Source organism: Mesoplodon bidens, assembly GCF_964165515.1.
Source record: "Mesoplodon bidens genome assembly, chromosome: 2".
In the NCBI taxonomy this organism is placed as follows: Eukaryota; Metazoa; Chordata; class Mammalia; order Artiodactyla; family Ziphiidae; genus Mesoplodon; species Mesoplodon bidens.
In genome coordinates this window covers 170,681,263-170,703,505 of record NC_138177.1, presented here as the reverse complement: position 1 = coordinate 170,703,505, position 22,243 = coordinate 170,681,263, and the positions used below count along the sequence as shown (strand labels likewise).

At 39.0% G+C, this 22,243-nt stretch overlaps 1 protein-coding gene across 17 annotated transcripts in view; it reads right to left on the bottom strand.

The window, feature by feature from the left end:
* The window catches only part of EIF4G3 (eukaryotic translation initiation factor 4 gamma 3), a 374,779-nt gene that overhangs the window by 270,808 nt on the left and 81,728 nt on the right, over positions 1 to 22,243 (bottom strand). For all 17 annotated transcript variants that reach the window (XM_081224467.1, XM_081224470.1, XM_081224463.1 and 14 more), the window contains one exon: positions 20,064 to 20,139. The gene's annotated coding sequence lies outside the window, so the exon portion shown is untranslated. The remainder of the gene's footprint in view (positions 1 to 20,063; positions 20,140 to 22,243) is intronic.

Sequence of the window (22,243 nt, the reverse complement as noted above, 5' to 3'; positions counted from 1 at the left end):
CCTAAATACAACACTGGCAAGTTTTCACCAACATTCTCAGCACCTACATGTTACACCTGTTTTGTGTATTTAGTCCACCGAGTTACAACAGAAATTAGAAGGCAGACTATTGGACATATATATGTCTATCCTATATTACTGCTGAGTATGATAGTACAAAGAAACACTATCGTTTATAAATATGTTCATCCCTAAAATGTGCTTTCTTCCCAGTACAAGTAAAAACCACACTCTCAACTTAACCAACCCATTCTGTTCTTTCCTTTACCCTCCATTCCAAACACACTTAATGAACAGTTTATACTAGGTTATGATACAACCTCAATTTCTTGGAATCCCTGAAGAGTAAGTCATTCATTCTACAGTGCCAGATTTTCCAGACAGCTAGGAATGAATCCCTTTAAAAAAGCAAAACTTATTTTTCTCTTGTAACTATTTTGGATGGAAATCTTTAGCACACTGAACGTAGGCTAAATTTTTTCTTGGTCACACAAATTCATCATGATGAACATCAAGTTTTACGCAAAAGTATACTTAAGATTAAGGGAATGTCATTAAGCCCTTAAACCATCTGCACACTTTTCTGCATCTACGATTGCTGTCGTGTAGTTAGCTATGACTTCTAGCTACGACAGCATTCCAGCCTAAAGCTGCCATCTTACTATCTTGTAATTAACTCTTTCTAATAACCTTAGATGGGCTTCAAAACTCAATAGCCAACATTCCAATACTTTTTTTTGTAGTTTTCCAGCATCTCTCCAACTACACAAGTGTACACCACTTCTTCGCTTACATACCTTTTTCCTTATCCTTAGAAACTCAACCCAAATTTCACCTCTCCTGAGATATATTTCTTAACACCCTGCCTCTGTGGCTGGGTTTCACAGTGCTGCTCCACACTTGCAAGAATGGCAAGACATTCTCTGCCTAATTCGAATCAGCATTTATCACACTTGAACTTAAACTATCGATCACTTTCAACTTTCCCACTAGGTTGTATGCATCTTCAGGACAAGGAGCATTGTATTCCTTGTTCTGTGCACAATGCCCCACAGGCAGATACTCAAAAAAATGATGAATGAACAGGTTAGGGTTTGAAAAAAAATCCCTTAAGAGAAAAGCACAGAATCCGCCTGCCAATGCAGGGGACACAGGTTTGAGCCCTGGTCCGGGAAGATCCCACATGCAACTAAGCCTGTGTGCCACAACTACTGAGCCTGAGCTCTAGAGCCCATGAGCCACAACTACTGAGACCACATGCCACAACTACTGAAGTCTGCACACCTAGAGCCTGTGCTCTGCAACAATGAGAAGCCACCGCAATGAAAAGCCTGCACCGCAATGAAGAGTAGCCCCTGCTCACCACAACTAGAGAAAGCCTGCGCGCAGCAACGAAGACCCCACGCAGAAAAAATTAAGTAATTAATTTTTTTTTAAAAAAGAGAAAAGCACAAAGACCTTGGTGCGCTGACAGTCTCTGCGTTGTCAAAGTTTGAGGAGTTTGCTTTTAATGTTACTGTTTGGTTTTGGCTTTCTTCACTTCCACTGAAATGTTAAACAATTCCTTTCCTCTAATTCTTTTAACAGTTCATTTTCTGTGACTACATTTTGTCTTTCCAGCCAAAGTGTAAGTACACAAACTAAGTGAAACCTCTCTCTCCTACTACTTTTTCTCCCATAGAACTTAGCCCAACACATAATAAATACGAAAAAAGAAATCCACCCCAAACCTGGTCTGGGTCAAACTTTTTTGTGTGATGTAATTTATCAGCTTCTTCTGAAAACAATTAGCACTCCTGATAAAATGCATGACTAATATTCAGAAAGATATTAATGAGATGAAGACCTCTCCCAGAAAGCTTCCCACCCAACCCAGCTCACTATCAGGGTCTAATAATATTTAGTCATACATTTCACTATTACACCTCTTTCCTTTTTTCTATAAATGTCTTCACCAAGAGAAACCTCGCTTAATTGGCCTTTAAAGGTTTGAAATAAATATTTGACACACGCTCCTAATTAATTTTTCTGAATGTTTTTAAAAGGGTACTAAGCAGGGACTTCCCTGGCAGTCCAGTGGTTGGGATTCTGTGCTTCCAATGCAGGGGGCACGGGTTCGATCCCTGGTAGGGGAATTACGGTCCCACGTGACGCGAGGCGTGGCCAAAAAAAAAAGGTTACTAAGCGAATGCTTATTTGTTAGGGGAACCACTGACAGAAACCGCCCGCCCTGGCCAGACCCTATAGTAACCATGAGTTATCTTACAACAGTAGGTCTGGGTAAGGAACACAGACCTAACAAGCTACCACCAACCAGAGGAATTCAGGAAAGGTCAAAAGAAGAGAGGAGATGCCAGTCCACATGTCCTAACAACCTCCCAGAATCCTTCTCACTGTAATCCATCTTGGCTGAGAGACGCACACGCCACCAGGAAAGAGCCTGAGTCAGAATAACTGGCCAGAGACAACCCGGAAACTAACCCCATCACCATAAAACCCAAGACTGAGAGCCATGTGGCAGAGCAATTCTCCTGGGTTCCCTTACCCTGCTGCTCTCTGCCTGGGCGTCCCTTCCCAATAAAGTCTCTTGCTTTTTGTCACCACGTGTGTCTCCTCGGACAATTCATTTCTGAGTGTTAGGCAAGAGCCCACTCTTGGGCCCTGGAAGGGGTCCCCCTTCCTGCAACATATTGAACAAATAAAGACTAAAAATATACTGCTGACTTAACAAACCTAAGAATTAATAACATAATCAAAGGTTTTTTGGTATTTGTAATAGCTAAAGAAACTAAACACCCTTCTATTGAACATTCTGTACTCTATATGGCAATTAAGCAACCACAGAATGACACAATAGACAAAGATGCTAATCCTTCACAGTCTCTTGCCTACAAGATTCCCCTGTCAGCCAGAATATGCTTTTAAAAGATAAAAAAAGGAACTATATGAAGTGAAGTTAAATGCTTCCATGTCTATCAGAAGCATACAGTAGGGCTTCCCTGGTGGCGCAGTGGTTGAGAGTCCGCCTGCCAATGCAGGGAACGTGGGTTCGTGCCCCGGTCCGGGAAGATCCCACATGCCACGGAGCGGCTGGGCCCGTGAGCCATGGCCGCTGAGCCTGCGCGTCCGGAGCCTGTGCTCCGCAGCGAGAGAGGCCACAACAGTGAGAGGCCCGCGTACCGCAAAAAAAAAAGAAAAGCATACAGTAAAAAATGACCTCTCTATTCATACCACCAACTTCATGGCAATAATAAATTCATGTCTTGAAATAACAATGTTCTTTGTTTCTTTTTCCTTAAAATAATTCAACTCCATTTACCACACAATTTACTTATGACAGTCCAATTTCCTATGACTCATTTTATTTTAAATTGGTCCCCATCAGTTGTTTTTTTAGATAACAAAAATAATAATACTTTATAAAATGGCCCTACAGGGAATACCCCAGAGTTTAAATAAACACATTTTCAAAGTTCTCTAACGTTAAAGGACTTGATTACTGTTTCTACTATTTTCTTATCTGAGAAACTCAAAAGCCATTTATAACTGACGTTTAACAACAGAACACGCTTTGTATCTTTAAAGTTAATCCTCCTTCTGAAGGAGAAAAATCAGTGAATATATATTAAATATCATTTTAATTAGGTATGTGATTTAACATTTAATGAGCAAATCCACATTAAATACTAACAGCAAGGAATCCTAACTTTCATAAATGTCATTACTAAGCAGATACTAAGATAGGCAGCAAAACAGACACAGAATTTTTAATAACCAGGATATAAATGAGCTCCACATATACAAATGCTTTTAAAAAGGTACCTCAAGGGACTTCCCTGGTGGTGCAGTGGTTAAGAATCTGCCTGCTAATGCACGGGACGCGGGTTCCAGTCCTGGTCTGGGAAGATCCCACATGCCGCGGAGCAACTAAGCCCATGAGCCACAACTACTGAGCCTGCATGCCTACAGCCCGTACTCCACAACAAGAGGAGCCACCGCAGTGAGAAGCTCGTGCACCACAACGAAGAGTAGCCCCCGCTCCCTGCATCTAGAGAGAGCCCGCGTGCAGCAACGAAGACCCAACACGGCCAAAAATAAAAAATAAATAATTTTTTTAAAAAATAATAAAAAAAATAAAAGATACCTCAAGATGGACAAGTAGGTAAAATCTTAATAAGGTATCTGTCAGTTTAACCCACAATGTACAAAGTATCAATTGAGCTATTTCCCTATACTGAGAATCATGAAAAGAGTGCAACACAGCACCCTTGCAAGGGGAAACTTGGTCTAGCCTAGAGCAAGGAATCTTATCAGAGTTAGGATTCTTTAGCTAGGTTCAAAGGATACTTGAACTCTCCTATCACTGCAGTAAAAATTATCTTTGTATGTTCACTGTTCTGCAAAGCAGATCCATAGCTTTCATCAAATGATCAAGAGCCCCCATTCCCCAAAAAACTGAGTATTGTTTTTTACACCTTATTTTTGAGAGTTCAACAAAAGGAAGGCAGCTTCCCACATAGTAAAATGTAGTACTTCACAAGAGCTGTAAAGTCAGATAGACCTGCACTCAAATTACATAACTTCCGAGAGTCCCATTTCAGTATTTGTAAATGAAGGTTGTCATATGATTAAACAATACACTGTATTACAGTACTTAGCACAGTGCCTGGGGCACAACAACCACTCAATAAATGTTAAAGATCCATCTGAGTTCAAATCCAGCCTCTAACTTACTAGGTGGATGACGTTAGTCAAGATACTTCACCTCTGTATCTGTTTCCCCAACTAAAAAATGGGATATAATTATATTTACCTCATACCTTTGTTATAAGCATTAAATGAATTAATACAAATGAAGTGCTTAGAATAGTGCCTGGTGCATAGTCAGTGCTCAGTAAGTGTTAGTGATGATAATGAAGAAAATGTTCTATAAAGTATCCTGTCAGTTAGTTTCCTCTTGATGAACTGCTCTGACCAGATTTGCTCAATTTTTATATACCTAGGTTATACATGCAGAGAGTTTAACCCCCATTTGTTAAAGGGTCAACTGTACATTTCATGACTCATTACACTATGGAGCAGTATTCTCATCATCCACCTCAAAGGATTTAACTGGAATATGTTCACCTATCCCCACCTCCACTAAGATACAGTCCAAACTTTGTCCCCATTTGTATTTTATGGCTTCTTAGAGTTTATCTAGTCATCTTCTTTCTCTGGTGAACAATTACAACCATGCTTCACTCCTCCAAGTACTTCTGCCTAATGAGAATCCTTGATACCTATACCAATAAATCTTTCTTATTATTTACATATACTTGTTCTAATTTATATAGTCACTAATGTGTCCTCCTCATTTTCCAATACATACTTAAAATAATGTATTACCATCTCACCTGATAAAATGAAAACTCTTAAAGACAAGGATCATATTATCTACCATTGTTATCCCATATTATCTGACACAAAAACTTGCACACAGCTATCATTCAATAAACATTTACTGAATTAAGTCTGTCTCAATATCCTTAATAACTCTGCCACATCTTCAATGCTTAAGCCCTGAAGGCAAGCTCCAAGAGGCCAGAGGCTTTTCAGTTGTATTTAAAAATGTCACAGAAAAGTAACTTCAAAGATGTCTTAGGGGCTTCCCTGGTGGCGCAGTGGCTGAGAGTCTGCCTGCCGATGCAGGGGACACAGGTTCGTGCCCCGGTCCGGGAGGATCCCACATGCCGCGGAGCAGCTGGGCCCGTGAGCCATGGCCGCTGAGCCTGCGCGTCCGGAGCCTGTGCTCCGCAACGGGAGAGGCCACAACAGTGAGAGGCCCGCATACCCGCCCCCCGCAAAAAAAAAGATGTCTTAAATTGTTACAACAGATAACAATTCTACATTTAGCAAGAAAGGCAATATACAAAAATAAATTGGATCTAATTAACAGACTTTTTTTTTTTTTTTTTTTTTTTTTTTGCGGTACGCGGGCCTCTCACTGTTGTGGCCTCTCCCGTCGCGGAGCACAGGCTCCGGACGCGCAGGCTCAGCGGCCATGGCCCATGGGCCCAGCCGCTCCGCGGCATGTGGGATCCTCCCGGACCGGGGCACGAACCCGCGTCCCCTGAATCGGCAGGCGGACTCTCAGCCACTGCGCCACCAGGGAAGCCCCTAACAGACATTTTTAACAAAGACAAAAAATACAGTTGTAGCAGCACCTAGAGTTCATAAATACTTGATGTTGATTGTGAGATTTGTCTAAAGAAAGGAGGATAATGTTAGTGATGGGTTTTTTATAAAAGTAAAACTTGAAGATATTAGTAAAATGTGAGCCCAGGAAGAATAAGGAAATGATGAAATATATTCAATCTGGAATATCTTACAAATTTTTGTAGAATTCAAGATGATCTTTCAAAGTAATACAAGCCTTAGGGGGCTTCCCTGGTGGCGCAGTGGTTGAGAGTCCACCTGCCGATGTGGGGGACATGGGTTCGTGCCCCGGTCCGGGAGGATCCCACATGCCGCGGAGCGATTGGGCCCGTGAGCCATGGCCGCTGAGCCTGCATGTCCGGAGCCTGTGCTCCGCAGCGGGAGAGGCCACAACAGTGAGAGGCCCGCGTAACGCAAAAAAAATAAAAAAAAAATAAAATAAAATAATACAAGCCTTAGAATCAGCCAACGATATGATCCAGCAATCCCACTTCTGGGTATATATCCAAAGGAAATAAAACAAGATATCTAAAAGATATCTGCATTCCCATATTCACAATAGCTAAGATATAAGTCTATCAGAGGATGGAGAAAGAAGATATTTTTATATATGTATACATATACACACACACACACTTACAATGTATACAGATTCCACACCAAGAAAAAAAAACTCTTACAACAAAAAATGAATTCATCGAAGTAGCAGGATACAAGGTCAACACACAAAAATCAGTTGAATTTCTAAACACAAATAATGAAGAAAACAATTCCATGTACAATAGCATCAAAAAGAATACTTCGGAATTAACTTAAAGAAATGAAAGACTTGTGCAATGGAAACTACAAACCATTGCTGAAAGGAATTAAAGACATAAGTAAATGGAAACACATCTCATGTTCATAGATAGGAAGGACTTCATATTGTTAAGATGTCAGTACTATCCAAAGTGATCTGCAGATCCAATGCAATTCCTATCAAAATCCCAATGACTTCTTTTTAAAGAAATAGAAAAATCCATCCTAAAATTTATATGGAATTTCAAGGGACCCCAAATAGCCAAAACAATCCTGAAAAAGAACAACAAAGCTGAAGGACTCATATACTTTCTGATTTCAAAACTTACTACAAAACTATAGTAATCAAAACAGTGTGCTACTGGCATAAAGGTAGATTCCCAATAGAATAGAGAGCCCAGAAATAAATACTCACATATATGATCAAATGATTTTCAACAAGGGTGCCAAGACCATTCAATAGGGAAAGAACAGTCTTTTCAACAAATGGCGCTGGGAAAACTGAATGGCCACGTGCAAAAGAACGAACTTGGACCTTACTTAGCACCATATACAAAAATTAACCCAAAATGGATAAGGACCTAAATATGAGACCTAAAACAATAAACTCTTAGAAGAAAACCTAGGACAAAAGCTTTATGACACTGGATCTAGCAATGATTTCTTAAATATGACACCAATGGCACCAGTAACAAAAGGAAAAATAGACAACTTGCACGTCATGAAAATGAAAAAAATTTTGTGCCTCAAAAGACACTACTGACAGTGCTGCTCTGAATATTTTTGTATACCTTTTGGTGCCCATGTGCATGAATTCTTTGGGGTATATGCCTGGGAGTGCAATTGCTGGATCATGGAGTATGTCTGTCTTTAACTTTAGAAGAATAATGCCAAACTGTATTCCAAAGTGGATATAACAGTTTACATTCACATAAGTAGTACATGATTGTTCTGGTTGTTCCATGTCCTTGGCCACACTTGTTATTATCAGACTTCAAAATTTTTAGTTATTCTGGTATATAATGTTATGTCATTATGATTTTCTTTTTTATTTTCCATTATGATTTTCTTTTGTATTTTTCTTACTATTGAGGCTAGACACCTTTTCATATGTTTATTGGCCATTTAGATAATATAGCTTGTTTGTTTATTTGGTGATGTGCCTCATCTTGCCTCTTGCCGATTTTCCTATTGTTATCTTTTTCTTCATTTTAGAACTCTTTATTATTTTGAATATGAGCCCTTTATTGGTTTTATATGACCTGCTTTTTTGTTTTCCTGAGGACGTCTTTTGGTGAACAAAAGCTGAATTTTGGTGTCATTATATTTGTCTGGTTTTTGGTAATAGATACTTTTTGTTTCCTGTTTAAGAGATCCTTCCCTATTCCTAGGTAATGGAAACATTATCCTACATTGTTTTCCAAAAGCTTTATTATTTATCTTCCCCTTTGGGGTAGATAGTTCAACTGGAATTGATTTTTGTGTATGGTAATCCTTAATTAACTTATTAGTGCTTCTCTGCCTTTAAGATTTTTTTAATATTTTGTCCAGATTTTCTGGGCTGTTTTTAGCAAGATAGGATGGTTGGTCTGAATTACCTAGTTTACCATTCCCAGAACCAGAAATCTCTTTTAAAGTTTCACTTTGACTTCAGAATGATCCATTCTCTTCTGTAAAGAGGCCTTAATAAATATGTTTACTAAAAAAATAAAATAAAAAAGACTGAAAACTAAAAAAAAAAGACACTACTGACAGAGTAAAAAGGCAATGCACAGAATGGGAAAAATATCTGCAAATTATATATCTGATACAGGATTAATATTCAGAATATACAGAAAACTACTAACATTGAACAAGACAAACAACTTTACTCAAAAATGGGCAGGAGGGCTTCCCTGGTGGCACAGTGGTTGAGAGTCCGCCTGCCGATGCAGGGGACACAGGTTCGTGCCCCAGTCCGGGAAGATCCCACATGCCGTGGAGTGGCTGGGCCCGTGAGCCATGGCCGCTGGGCCTGCGCGTCCGGAGCCTGTGCTCTGCAACGGGAGAGGCCACAACAGTGAGAGGCCCACGTACCACAAAAAAAAAAAAAAAAAAAAAAAAAAAAAAAAAAAAAATGGGCAGGAGACTTGAATAGATATTTCACTAAAGAATATATACAAATGGCCAAGGTGCACATGAAAAGATGCTCAACATTACTAATCATTATGCAAATGCAAATCAATACTATAGTGACACACCACCTCATACCCATTAGAATGGCTACTATCAAAAAAACCCAAAGAGGGGCTTCCCTGGTGGCGCAGTGGTTGAGAGTCCGCCTGCCGATGCAGGGGACATGGTCCGGGAGGATCCCACATGCCCCAGAGTGGCTGGGCCCGTGAGCCATGGACGCTGAGCCTGCGCGTCCATAGCCTGTGCTCCGCAACAGGAGAGGCCACAACAGTGAGAGGCCCGCATACCGCAAAAACAAAAAAACCAAAGAAACAGAAAACAACAAGGGTTGGAGTGGATGTGGAGAAATTGGAATCCTTGTACACTGTTGGGGGGAATGTAAAATGGCAGAGCCACTGTGGAAAATAGTACAATGATTCATCAAAATATTAAAAATAAAATTATCATATGATACAGAAATTCTACTTCCAGGCATATACCCAGAAGAACTGAAAGCAGGGTTTCAAAGAGGTATCATGGCAGCATTCTTCACAACAGCTGTAATGATGAAGCAAACCAAGTGTCCATTGACAGAGGAATGGATAAGCAAAAATGTGCAATACACATACATTGGGACATTATTCAGACTGAAAAAGAAAGAAAATTCTGACACATGCAACAATGTGGATGAACACTGAGGACATTATGCTAAGTGAAATAAGACAGTCACAAAAAGAGACAAATACTGTATAATTGTGTTTATGTGAGGTACTTAAAGTAGTCAAAATCATAGAGAAAGAAAGCAGAGTGGTGGTTTCCAGGGACTGGGGAGAGAGAAGAATGAAGTTGTTATTTAATAGGTACAGTTTTACAAGATGATAAGAGTTCTGGGAATGGATGGTAATGGTATTTGCACAACAATGTGAATATATTTAGTACAACTTAAGCGTACACTTAAAAATGATTAATGTGGTAAATTTTATGATAGGTATATTTTACACAATTTAAATATATGTATGTACATGTATCGCTAAATGTGATTTTCATCTTTTATTAAATTCCAAATACAAAAATTTGGATTTCCAACTGTGGTTGAATATCACTCAGCAATGCCACTGGAGAAAAGCGACAATAATAATTTTAAAACTACAATCTTCCTTACAACCTTCTTGCCACAACAAACAGGAAAATTTCATTCCTTTTCTACACTCAGTAATTCAAAAATATTAAACAGGAAAAAAAAAGCTAAGAAAAAAGTCCTAAAAATTCCTAAATAGTATGTTCCTACAACTGAGAATTGGGTATATAATTAAACCTTTGTTAATTTTACAACCAAAATATGACATCATTATTTTATCGATGTAAACCTTCCACAGTCACTTAACCTGCCAATTTCCTCTCCTGTGAATCGTTAAATAGCACTTCTGACCTATCGAATTAGCAAAGGTGTTTGAAAATGAGAAGACCTGAAACTATCAAGATAAAATGAAATGGACAGACTCCCATAATGCTTGCAGCAACATAAAGGCCAATAACTTTACAGTATGTGAAGAGTATTATTTTTATAGTGTGTGTATTGGGTTGGCCAAAAAGTTCCTTAGGTTTTTAAGTAAAACTGAAAGACATATTTTTCATTTTCACCAAGAACTTTATTGAACAACGTATTCACCATTTTGTTCCACTACCTTCTGCCATTTTTCAGGCAACTTCATAATTCCCAAAACTTTTAATCTTTTTGAGCAAAGAACTGTTCCAGGTGTCTTTTACCGTCTTCCAGGGAATTGAAATTTTTTCCATTAAGAGAATTTTGTAAAGACTGAAATAAATGGAAATCCGAAGGTGCAACGTCTGGTGAATACAGCGGATGAATCACAACTTCCTAGCCAAGCTGTAACAGTTTTTGCCTGGTCACTAAAGAAACATGAGGTCTTGCGTTAGTTATCCTGATGGAGGATTATGCATTTTCCGTTGACTAATTCCAGATGCTTTTTTTTTCATCGAGTGCTGCTTTCAGGTGGTCTAACTGGGAGCAGTACTTGTTGGAATTAATTGTTTGGTTTTCCAGAAGGAGGTCATAATAGAGGACTCCCTTCCAATCCCATCATATATACAACATCACCTTCTTTGGATGAAGACCAGCCTTTGGTGTGGTTGGTGGTGGTTCATTTCGCTTGCCCCACCAACTCTTCCATTCCTCGTTATTGTACAGTATCCACTTTTCATCGCCATAACGGTTTGTTTTTTTTACTTTTTAAGTTTATTTGTTTTATTTATTTTTGGCTGCATTGGATCTTCGTTGCTGCGTGCGGGCTTTCTCTAGTTGCGGCGAGCAGGGGCTACTCTCCATTGCGGTGCACGGGCTTCTCATTGCAGTGGCTTGTCTTGTTGCAGAGCACGGGCTCTAGGAGCACAGGCTTCAATAGTTGTAGCACGCGGGCTCAGTAGTTGTGGCTCGCAGGCTCCAGAGTGCAGGCTCGGGAGTTGTGGCGCACGGGCTTAGTTGCTCCGCGGCACATGGGATCTTCCCGGACCAGGGATCGAACCTGTGTCCCCTGCATTGGCAGGTGGATTCTCAACTACTGCACCACCAGGGAAGCCCCATAATTTTTTGAAAAACGGAACATTTTCCTTACGTTTAAGTAGAGAATCGCATTCGGAAATACAGTCAAGGTTTTTTTTGCTTAACTTATGTGGAACCCAAACATCAAAGCTATTAACACAACCAAGCTAGTGCAAATGGCTCTCAACACTTGATTTGGATATTTTGAGTATGTTGGCTATCTCCCATGTGGTATAACGTTGATTGTTCTCAATTAATGTCTCGATTTGATCGCTATCAACTTCAACTGGTCTACCCGACTACAGAGCATCGTCCAGCGAGAAATCTCCAGCACAGAAGTTCGCAAACCACTTTTGACCTATTTGATCAGTCACAGCACCTTCTCCATACACTGCACAAATCTTTTTTTGTATTTCAGTTGCCTTTTTACCTTTCTTGAAATAATAAAACATAATATGCCAAAAATGTTGCTTTTTTTCCTTCCATCTTCAATATTAAAATGGCTACACAAAAATTCACCAATTTTGATGTTTCTTTTTTTTTTAATGCATGCTGATATGACAACTGTCACAATAGAATCTAAGAAAACTGTTTCAAATGAAGTTAAAGATCACTAAGCGCTACTAGAGCCATCTTACGGAAAAAAACAATGAAACTTCTGGCCAACCCAATATTTTAACCTAGTAAGGCTGCTTTTGGGAATGTTAGCCAAAGGAAATAACCCTACTTAAATAGAAAAATATATATACATATATATATGAATATATATTTTATATACATATCACAAAGTTATTTAAAATAGAAGATAAAGAAGAAGGGATCTTTAAACCAAACACTAGTTTGTAAATTAACTGATTATGTAAATTATGGTTCATCTCATTGGCATGCTACTTACTCAAGCTGTTAACATAATGTTTATAAATGCTATGTAACAGCATGACAATTATTTACAATGCAATGTTGTATTAAAGAAGAAAACTGCCAAATTGTATAATCATTATGATTTACATTACATTTAACAAAAAGCAAACTCTATCATTAGGAGGAAAAAATAATATATGAAACATGATTATGACAACTCTAAATTTTAAGCCCATAGTTTACTTTTTTCCAGGAATAAACTAATGATAAACATAGCAACATGGATAAATCTCAGAATAATTAACCTGAGTGAAAAAAAAAAAAAACAAAGTCTAGAAAATGCAAATGAATCCATAATGACAGAAAGCAGACCAGTGGTGGGGGAAGGTAGAAACATGACAAAGGCATGAGGAAACTTTTGGGAGTGATGGGTATGTTAATTTTCTTGATTGTGGTAGAGGTTTTTATTGCTATAAACTTATAATAAAACTTACCAAATTATACACTTTAAATACTACACTTTAGATATATTTAAATCATAGGGGGCTTCCCTGGTGGCGCAGTGGTTGAGCGTCTGCTTGTCGATGCAGAGGACACAGGTTCGCGCCCTGGTCCGGGAAGATCCCACATGCCACGGAGCGGTGGGGCCGCTGAGCCTGAGTCATGGCCGCGGAGCCTGTGCTCCGCAACGGGAGAGGCCACAGCAGTGAGAGGCCCGCATACCGCAAAAAAAAAAATAAATAAATAAATCATAGGTACTACATATCCTATATATCAAATACACTCAATAACGCTGTTCTTAAAAATAAAGTATAAATAAACAAACAAATAACGAGTTCAGCTGGTGTTTTACCATTGGGGGAAAAAAATGGATTGTTACTCTGTGCTGGATTATAGGGCAATTAAGTGGATTTACATCTGGCTGGACACCACTGCTTAAAGTGTGTCGATCAACCCAAGCTAAATTTTGTCTCTGTGCAGAGGTCTCCATTGACATGTTGGCCTACTTAATATGTATCAGCTGACTTTCTAATTACATGACACAGAGCTACAGGATGACAGAATCAAAACTTTATAAAGTATAAGCTGACTAAAAAGGATTGTGGGGGCTTCCCTAGTGGCGCAGTGGTTGAGAGTCCGCCTGCCGATGCAGGGGACGCGGGTTTGTGCCCCGGTCCGGGATGATCCCACATACCGCGGAGCGGCTGGGCCTGTGAGCCACGGCCGCTGAGCCTGCGCGTCCGGAGCCTGTGCTCCGCACCAGTAGAGGCCACAACAGTGAGAGGCCCATGTACCGCAAAAAAAAAAAAAAAAAAAGGATTGTGAAATGTTATGACATTAAGGAGTAATTTATTCAAATTAAATAATTTATTGACAGGAATTTTTCGTAAGCAGTTAATAACACAGCCCTTCCAATCCCCTAGAATATAGACTGCTGCTTCTTGTAGTAAAGTCACTATTCCAGAAAAAAAAAATTTATTAAGTTTATCTCTGTAATTATGTTAAAAATACTGGTTTAATAGTCATAAAATCTAATTTCTCTAAATAAGATATACAGTTATCCCTAGGTATCTGAGAAGGATTGGTTCCTAGACCCACTCCCCCCACAGATACCAAAATCCGAGGATGCTCAAGTCTCTCATATAAAATGGCTTAGTGTTCGCATATAATCTACATACATCCTCTCCTATACTTTAAATCATCTCTAGATTACACTAATACCTAAAACAATGTAAATGCTATGTAGATAGCTGCCAGCAAACAGCAAATTCAAGTTTTGCTTTTTGGAACTTTCTGAAATCTTTTTTTCCAAATATTTCAATCCACGGTTGGTTGAATCCAAGGATGAGGAACCCCTGGATACGGAGGGCTGACTATATAAGCCAAAAATATACAACATGGTAAAATTTCACATTCTGTTCTTCAGAAGCATGCCAATAAGACAGTTATTAATGAATATACTTCAGATTAGCTCATGCCTCTTTAGTTTTGTCATTTCCTCTCTACCATAGTATATACTGCTCTTACTAGCATTTAAAAAATATTGGCTTTAGTTTTTTTTGTTCATATGACGAATCACCCTAATTATGGTTAATGAAGAATAATGACAAAAGTATCTCTCTCATCCCTGATAAATATTCCAAGGAGAAACTTAAATAAACCAGACTATAATAAATAAATAATAAGCATGCTAAAATGTAAAACGAAGGCATTATAAAAGCTGAGCCCTACTTCTGATACCTCTTTGATTAGCAGCAGAGAACTTACCTAAATTGGCTGACATAAGGGCATACGGCCTCCATATCAGACATTGAAAAGCAAAATCTTTGTATAATTTTTAAAGACTATCCAGGTGTCTTTTTGCCTTTCAAGGAATTTAACCAACTCAATTAAAGTGACATATGGGCACCATATGAGGAGCCAGGAGGAGGTGAATTGAAGGTTAGCCTTTATTTTATGACACTAGATGTCATAAATGGTGCTAATGGACCTAGACACTAGAGAATAATGACCAATACATAACCTTGGGGCTGAGAAAAAGGGAGACTAAGCACCTGGTCAACTACCCTTCTACTCACTGTTAATGTGCACAACAGCATTGTAAAAGTGGGGAAGAGACTTAAATTACTAAGAATGGAAATAAGTGATCAGGAAGTAGAGACAGGGCTTCCCTGGTGGCACAGTGGTTGGGAGTCCGCCTGCCGATGCAGGGGATACGGGTTCGTGCCCTGGTCCGGGAGGATCCTACGTGCCGCGGAGCGGCTGGGCCCGTGAGCCATGGCCGCTGAGCCTGCACTTCCGGAGCCTGTGCTCCGCAACGGGAGAGGCCACAACAGTGAGAGAGAGGCCCGAGTACCGCAAAAAAAAAAAAAAAAAAAAAAAGTAGAGACATCATATTTTAAGGTAACTTTTTACTGTCTAAAACCCCTGGTCCTTCCAGAATAGGCATCACATATAACTGACACACCCAATTTTTTTTTAATTTATTTTTTATTTTTGCTGCATTGGGTCTTTGTTTCTGTGCAAGGGCTTTCTCTAGTTGCGGCGAGCGGGGGCCACTCTTCATCGCGGTGCGCGGGCCTCTCACTGTCGCGGCCTCTCTTGTTGCGGAGCACAGGCTCCAGACACGCAGGCTCAGTAGTTGTGGCTCACGGGACTAGTTGTTCTGCGGCATGTGGGATCTTCCCAGACCAGGGCTTGAACCCGTGTCCCCTGCATTGGCAGGCGGACTCTCAAGCACTGCGCCACCAGGGAAGCCCCACACCCAATTTTTAACTTAAGTGAAGGACCACAAATATGGCAGTAGCTTTTAATAGTAAAAGTCAAATTTGATCTAACTCAAAAATAAATTCAAAACTTTAGATGCAAAACAATTCACATAAACTGTGTAGCAGGCACTGTGTTACTCACAGGATTTTGATTATCTCCTCTCTAAAGTACTAAGTTTACGAAGTCACATGTCCTCATTTATGAGGAATCTTAATAACATGCCTACACTTTAACTCAGGAATTGCATTTCTAGGAAGTTACTCTATAAAATAATCCAAATACAGAAAAGGGTTAAAATTCAGTAGGTTATTCACAACAAGAAACAACCTAATGCTTAACTCCTCACAAAAATAATGTTCACATATATAAATTTTTCTCAACAAAGACCCTGTTCCTCACCCAGTGTTCCTTCCTATAAATAGTACCATGCTCATCCACTCAGTTGCTCAAGCGACGATCCACGACATCTTCCTTTACTCTTCTTTCTCTCACATCCCACATCCAAGCTATCATCATATCCTATTGACTCCACTTTCAAAATATATAGCAAACCCCATCTCTCTCTTTGACTGTTACCAGCTTAGAGCAAGCCACCATCATTTGCCTACATTACTACAATAACCACCTACTGGTTTTGCTTCCACCTCACAACCACAACCACCTACCCTCATCAGTCTACCCTCTATACAGTAGGTACAGTCACCTTAAAAAAAAAAAATCAGATCTTCTGTTCTTAAATTTCCAATGGCTTTCCATTACATCTAGATTAAAATCCAAAATCTTTACCATGGTCTATAGTACCCTATATAATCTGATGCTCCAGATTCTATCTCTGGGCCTCTGCACTGCTTTTTCTTCTACCAGAAGTGCTCTTTCCCTAAAATCTACAATCTCACTCCCTTATTTCTTAAGTTTCTACTTAAATGCCATTTTTTCAGATAAAACTTCCCTGGGAGCCCTAGCTAAAGTAGGATGTCCAGTCATTCCTTATCCCTTTATCTCACCTCATTTTCATCAAGGCATTTATTACCACCTAATAGCATATTGCACACATATTTTTTTTATTTAACTATCTTTCTATCTCGTAAAAAAGTAAGCTCCAGGAGGACTGCAGGTTTAGTTTGCTCACTACTACATTCCCAACATCTAGAACAGTGTCTGACACACATTAAAAGCTTAAGAAATAATCTGTCAAATGTTGAGTGAATGCTAAATTCTTATAACAAAACAGCATACAACAATTTATTATTTCAGACATGTTTCAAGTAGCATAGGAAAAGCTAACATTACAACATACAGTGAAAAATGAGAATAAAATATCTTATACAGAGCCTACAACACAGAAAAAGAGACAAAGGAACTATACCAAAAAACGGTTATAGTAGATGCCTCTAGAAATCAGTCAAGATTACTAGAAATTTTCATCTTCTTCTTTTTCTTATCCTAATTTTGAAAATAATTTAATGTTGAAGGTATACTTTCATAATTAGCAAAAATTACATGGTAAGAGTTATGCCTGATAAAATTCTACAGCCTTTAAGCTCAGTACTTTTTTTGTTTTGGCCATGGCACGCAGCACACGGGATCTTAGTTCCCTAACCAGGGATCAAACCCGTGTCCCTGCAGTGGAAGCACAGAGTCCTATCCACTGGACTGCCAGGGAAGTCCCCAACCTCAGTACTTTAAACAAACAAACAACTCTGGCCTGGAGGAAGTTTGTGCCAGAAAAAAATTAAAGGTTATTTTTTTAATGTAAATTGAAGGTTCCCAATTAGTACAGTGAGCAGATAGTTTATCATCCAAACTGGGACCATTTCAAGAGTTACAGAGGGTTCAAAAAGTAATTAACAGGTGTTTGGTTGATCTACAACAGGTGTAAACTGAAACTTGTTTTAAGCAAACCAAGAAAAATAATTACCTTACCCATTACCTGCATGATAAACTTCTATCTCTTTAGGACAACCTTAAAACCTGCAAAACTCACTTATCTCATCTCTACTTTGGCTACAAAACCTAGCACACATGCCACACTTCTGACTACTGACCATTCCATTAACCATGCGCCTAATTTTTCACTTCCTAGAAGGCCTTTTCTTCCCTTTTCTGCTTAGAAGTCTTATACCTTCCAGCTTAGGATCACTTCCTCAATGAAGCAACTTCTCCCTTTCCCATATAATAGCATGTTCATATCTCTAATCAAAGGTTCTCAACCAGAGCCTTATGAATGGCCTGATAGACATCTGTGAAGTTCTGAAATTATATGTAAACACTTGGTATATGCTCTTTTTTGAGGAGAAAGCACTGCGACTATTTTCAGATTCTACAAGTAATTTGTAACCCAAAAGGATAAGAATTATTGCTTTATCATATCACTTGGATTACAATTATTTATTTACTCATCTCTCTCACTATACTGTGAGTTTCTTTAAAGCACCCTATTTCCAAGGATGAATGGTATGATGAAATGAAACATTAAAAGATATGTCCAGGGCTTCCTTGGTGGCGCAGTGGTTGAGAATCCACCTGCCAATGCAGGGGACACGGGTTCGAGCCCTGGTCCGGGAAGATGCCACAAGCTGCGGAGCAACTAAGCCTGTGTGCCACAACTACTAAGCCTACACTCTAGAGCCCACGAGCCACAACTACTGAGCCCACGCGCTGCATCTACTGAAGCCCATGTGCTCTAGAGCCTGTGCTCTGCAACAAGAGAGGCCACTGCAATGAGAGGCCCGCACACCACAACCAAGGGTAGCCCCCGCTCACTGCAACTAGGGAAAGCCCACGTGCAGCAACGGAGACCCAACACAGCCAAAAATAATAAATAAATAATTTTTTTAAAAAAAGACATGTCCAAGGACTTCCCTGGTGGTGCAGTGGATAAAACTCTAAGCTCCCAATGCAGGGGGCACGGGTCCAATCCCTGGTCAGGGAACTAGATCCCACATGCATGCTGCAACTGAGAGTTCTCATGCCACAACTAAGGAGCCCTGGAGCCGCAACTAAGGAGCCCACGAGCCACAACTAAGGAGCCCATCTGCTGCAACTAAGACCCCACGCAACCAAATAAATAAATATAAAAAAATTTTAGGGCTTCCCTGGTGGTTCAGTGGTTAAGAATCCTCCTGCCAATGCAGGGGACACAGGTTCAATCCCTGGTCCGGAAAGACCCCACATGCTGTGGAGTAACTAAGCCCATGCACCACAACTACTGAGCCTGTGCTCTAGAGCCACAACTACTGAGACCATGTGCCACAACTACTGAAGCCTGCGCGCCTAGAGCCCATGCTCCACAACAAGAAAAGCCACCACAATGAGAAGCCTGCACACCACAACGAAGAGTAGCTCCCGCTCACCACAACTAGAGAATGCCCACGCACAGCAACAAAGACCCAACGCAGCCAAAAATGAATAAAATAAATAAAATTTTTAAAAAGAAAGAGAAGATAAGGGGAGAGATCCCCCCTCCCTTAAAATTTTTTTTTTTAATTTAAAAAATAAAAAATAAAGATATGGCAGTCCAGTGGTTAGGACTCTGGGCTCTCACTGCCGAGGGCCTGGGTTCAATCCCTGACTGGGGGACTAAGATCTCGCAAGCTACATGGCACAGCCAAAAAAAAAGACATGTCTAACTCCTTGATTCTCCCTTAAATTCCCTTAGGCTCACTGTAATACCCCTGTAATCTGCTTCTCATTTTATTATCTTCATCCTCTAACTTTTAAATTTCCCTTCATTTATGAATTTGAATCTATCATTTAACATAAATACTTAAATTTACTCCCATTAACCACTGTTCTCTTTTCTAAACTTTCTGCATTTTTATATGTAATCAAAGAAAGAAAAAAAGTCAAATAAAAAATTTAAGTTAAAAGTGTAAAGTTTATTAAAATTTAAGAAAAAATATCCAAAAGAAAATTAAAACTCAGTGTCCTAGAAGAATCACAATATTTATGGAAGGAGGAAAAGGGAGGAAAAAGAACACAGGTGTACAAGTCAATCTACCTTAACAGAATGTTTCTTTCATGTCTACTTCTTAAATTAAGATGACAGGGGAAAAGACCTATTCACCTTATTATATTATATACATCTAATTCTGTTCGAGATTTTATTGAACTTTTCTGTCAAAAGCCTATTATGTACCAACCTAACAAACACTGCCTATAATATCGAAGGTTCATGTGCAAAAAACACACACAATCTGACAAACAACCCTGAGGTACTCACCGTGCTGTACACTGCCGAGACAGTAGGAGTGAAGATTCGATCCTCGAGAGGCTGCTGCACAGGTCCTCTAGGAATTCTAGAAGAGCGAGTTAAGGATAAGAGAACTCAAAAATGAACTGCTTTAGCAGTAAGAGCAAATTACGACCACAAAATTCTGTCAATGACCCAAGCTTTGTCATCCAGTTAGTGGAGTTATACACTTATTTCTCCAGAGAAACTAGAAAACAAAGTATTTCAAATTTCCTAATGTGATTAGATCAGTCTCTCCAAAAGTGATTCCCATGATAAACATTCCATGGAAACTCAAAACAAATAAAAATCATACAACAAGCCTCCTAACTTTAGGCCCATGATGAGAATCTACCACCTTTACTTTCTAGAGAAAAAGACTAAGGAAGTACAAGCAGGATATTCAGAAAGATAAGACTAATTCATCAACGTGGAAATTGCTGACAAAGACCTAGTCTGTTCTGCGAATACAATTGTTTCCTTGTTTTCCTTTTTTAGCTGCTATTTTCCCAATATCTACCCACCAACTCCTCATTTTTATAAAAGAGGCTCTCCACTGTAATTTAGATTAAAATATTTCAACATGTCAGGATATTCTTCAAAAGACTATCATTTTATTCAGCTTCAAAACTGAAAGACGTAAGCTCTTCTACCTGGTAAGGTGATATTTTACCTCTTTAAGAATGACAACCAAGAGACTTGGCACAGAAGATTAACAGCAATTATCTCTGGATGACAGGATTACATAACTGCCTTTTCTACCATAAATATAAATTATTTGTATAATTTAAATGTATTTTAAAAGAAAGACTACACATATAATAAACCCAAAATAAGACAGAATTCTTTCTTCAACCTAACAAATAGTTAACAGTTCTCACATCATGTTCCTTTCTAATTTAATGAAACAGTAAGGAAGAAAAAGTGACAGCTGCAAATAATAATTTTATATGAATGACCACAAGTTGCAGAGGTCTAAAAGAATCTTTAGAAGTAAAATTCTTTATATCCAAGTAGCAAAAGTTTACTGAGGTGGGAGAGGGAAAACAAAACAAAACCAAACCAAAAAACCCAATGCTTTAGTCATTCAAAATTACTAACACTGTACCAGTCTCTAGTTAGTTCTTCAAACTAGCAACCTCAGACAACAGTTCCATGCATTGCCATCATCCCCTACACACAAAGAACTGATTTAAAATGCCGCACTGAGAGATAACAAAGCTGAAACATTTCATAAAGGAACTGCTTCATCCAAAGAAACTATATATATGTTTGCAGTGCAGAAAACATAAGCCTAACAAGTTTCAGGACAAAAGTCCTTTATATTAGTTTGTCAATTCTTTCAGAATGAAGACTACCCCTAGCCAAAATAAAACTTTCTTTGAATTATGGTTCTGCATTGTGGTCACATGAATGGTAGAAAATATGAGACTGTTCTTTCTTCTACAAAGCCAACTGCTAGTAGTTTTTCGAGCTAGGGCCAACTGTCACTAGGTGGGAATAAGTTCTCAAATGAGTCATCGGTAGTAGGCCCCAAGAGCTGAGCCATACCATTTAACCTCACTAGGAAAGGTTAAGGCTCCTGATTTCTATTAGTAACTTTACTGGCTAACAATATTACTGTTAACTACAAGACTTTTAAAGAGATGATCATATATTTGGCCAATATTCCAGTAACAAACATTCTTTTTCCTTGGTCACATAAAGAATATTGACTTCATTTATTCCCCTCTCTGAAAACTACCAACAGAATATTGTGGATTAATAACTTGTTTCTTAAAAGACCATTTGGATAAAAATATTTAAGACAAAAACATAGTTCTATGAAAGAAAACTGAAAACCAAAGTCAGGAGATCTGAATCTAGAGCATGCGGCAAGCCTAACCAACCATGTTGTCCTCCATGAGCCATTTTACAGCATCTCCTATAAACTTAGTCTCAGCAAGACGAAGTAATTTGCCCAAATTAACAAGGCTAACTAAGCTAAGTGGCCAGGTCAGGTTTCTTCTGTATTCTAAAGACAGTGCTCTTCCTATTACATCAATGTGCCCATGGGCAGAATACTTTATAGCATAGTAAAAAAGCATTATCACAACCTGGTCAAAATATGGTTGCCCCTATCTTCCGGACAGAATTAAATTAGTAGTTCAACTCATAAAAGAGTCAATGGA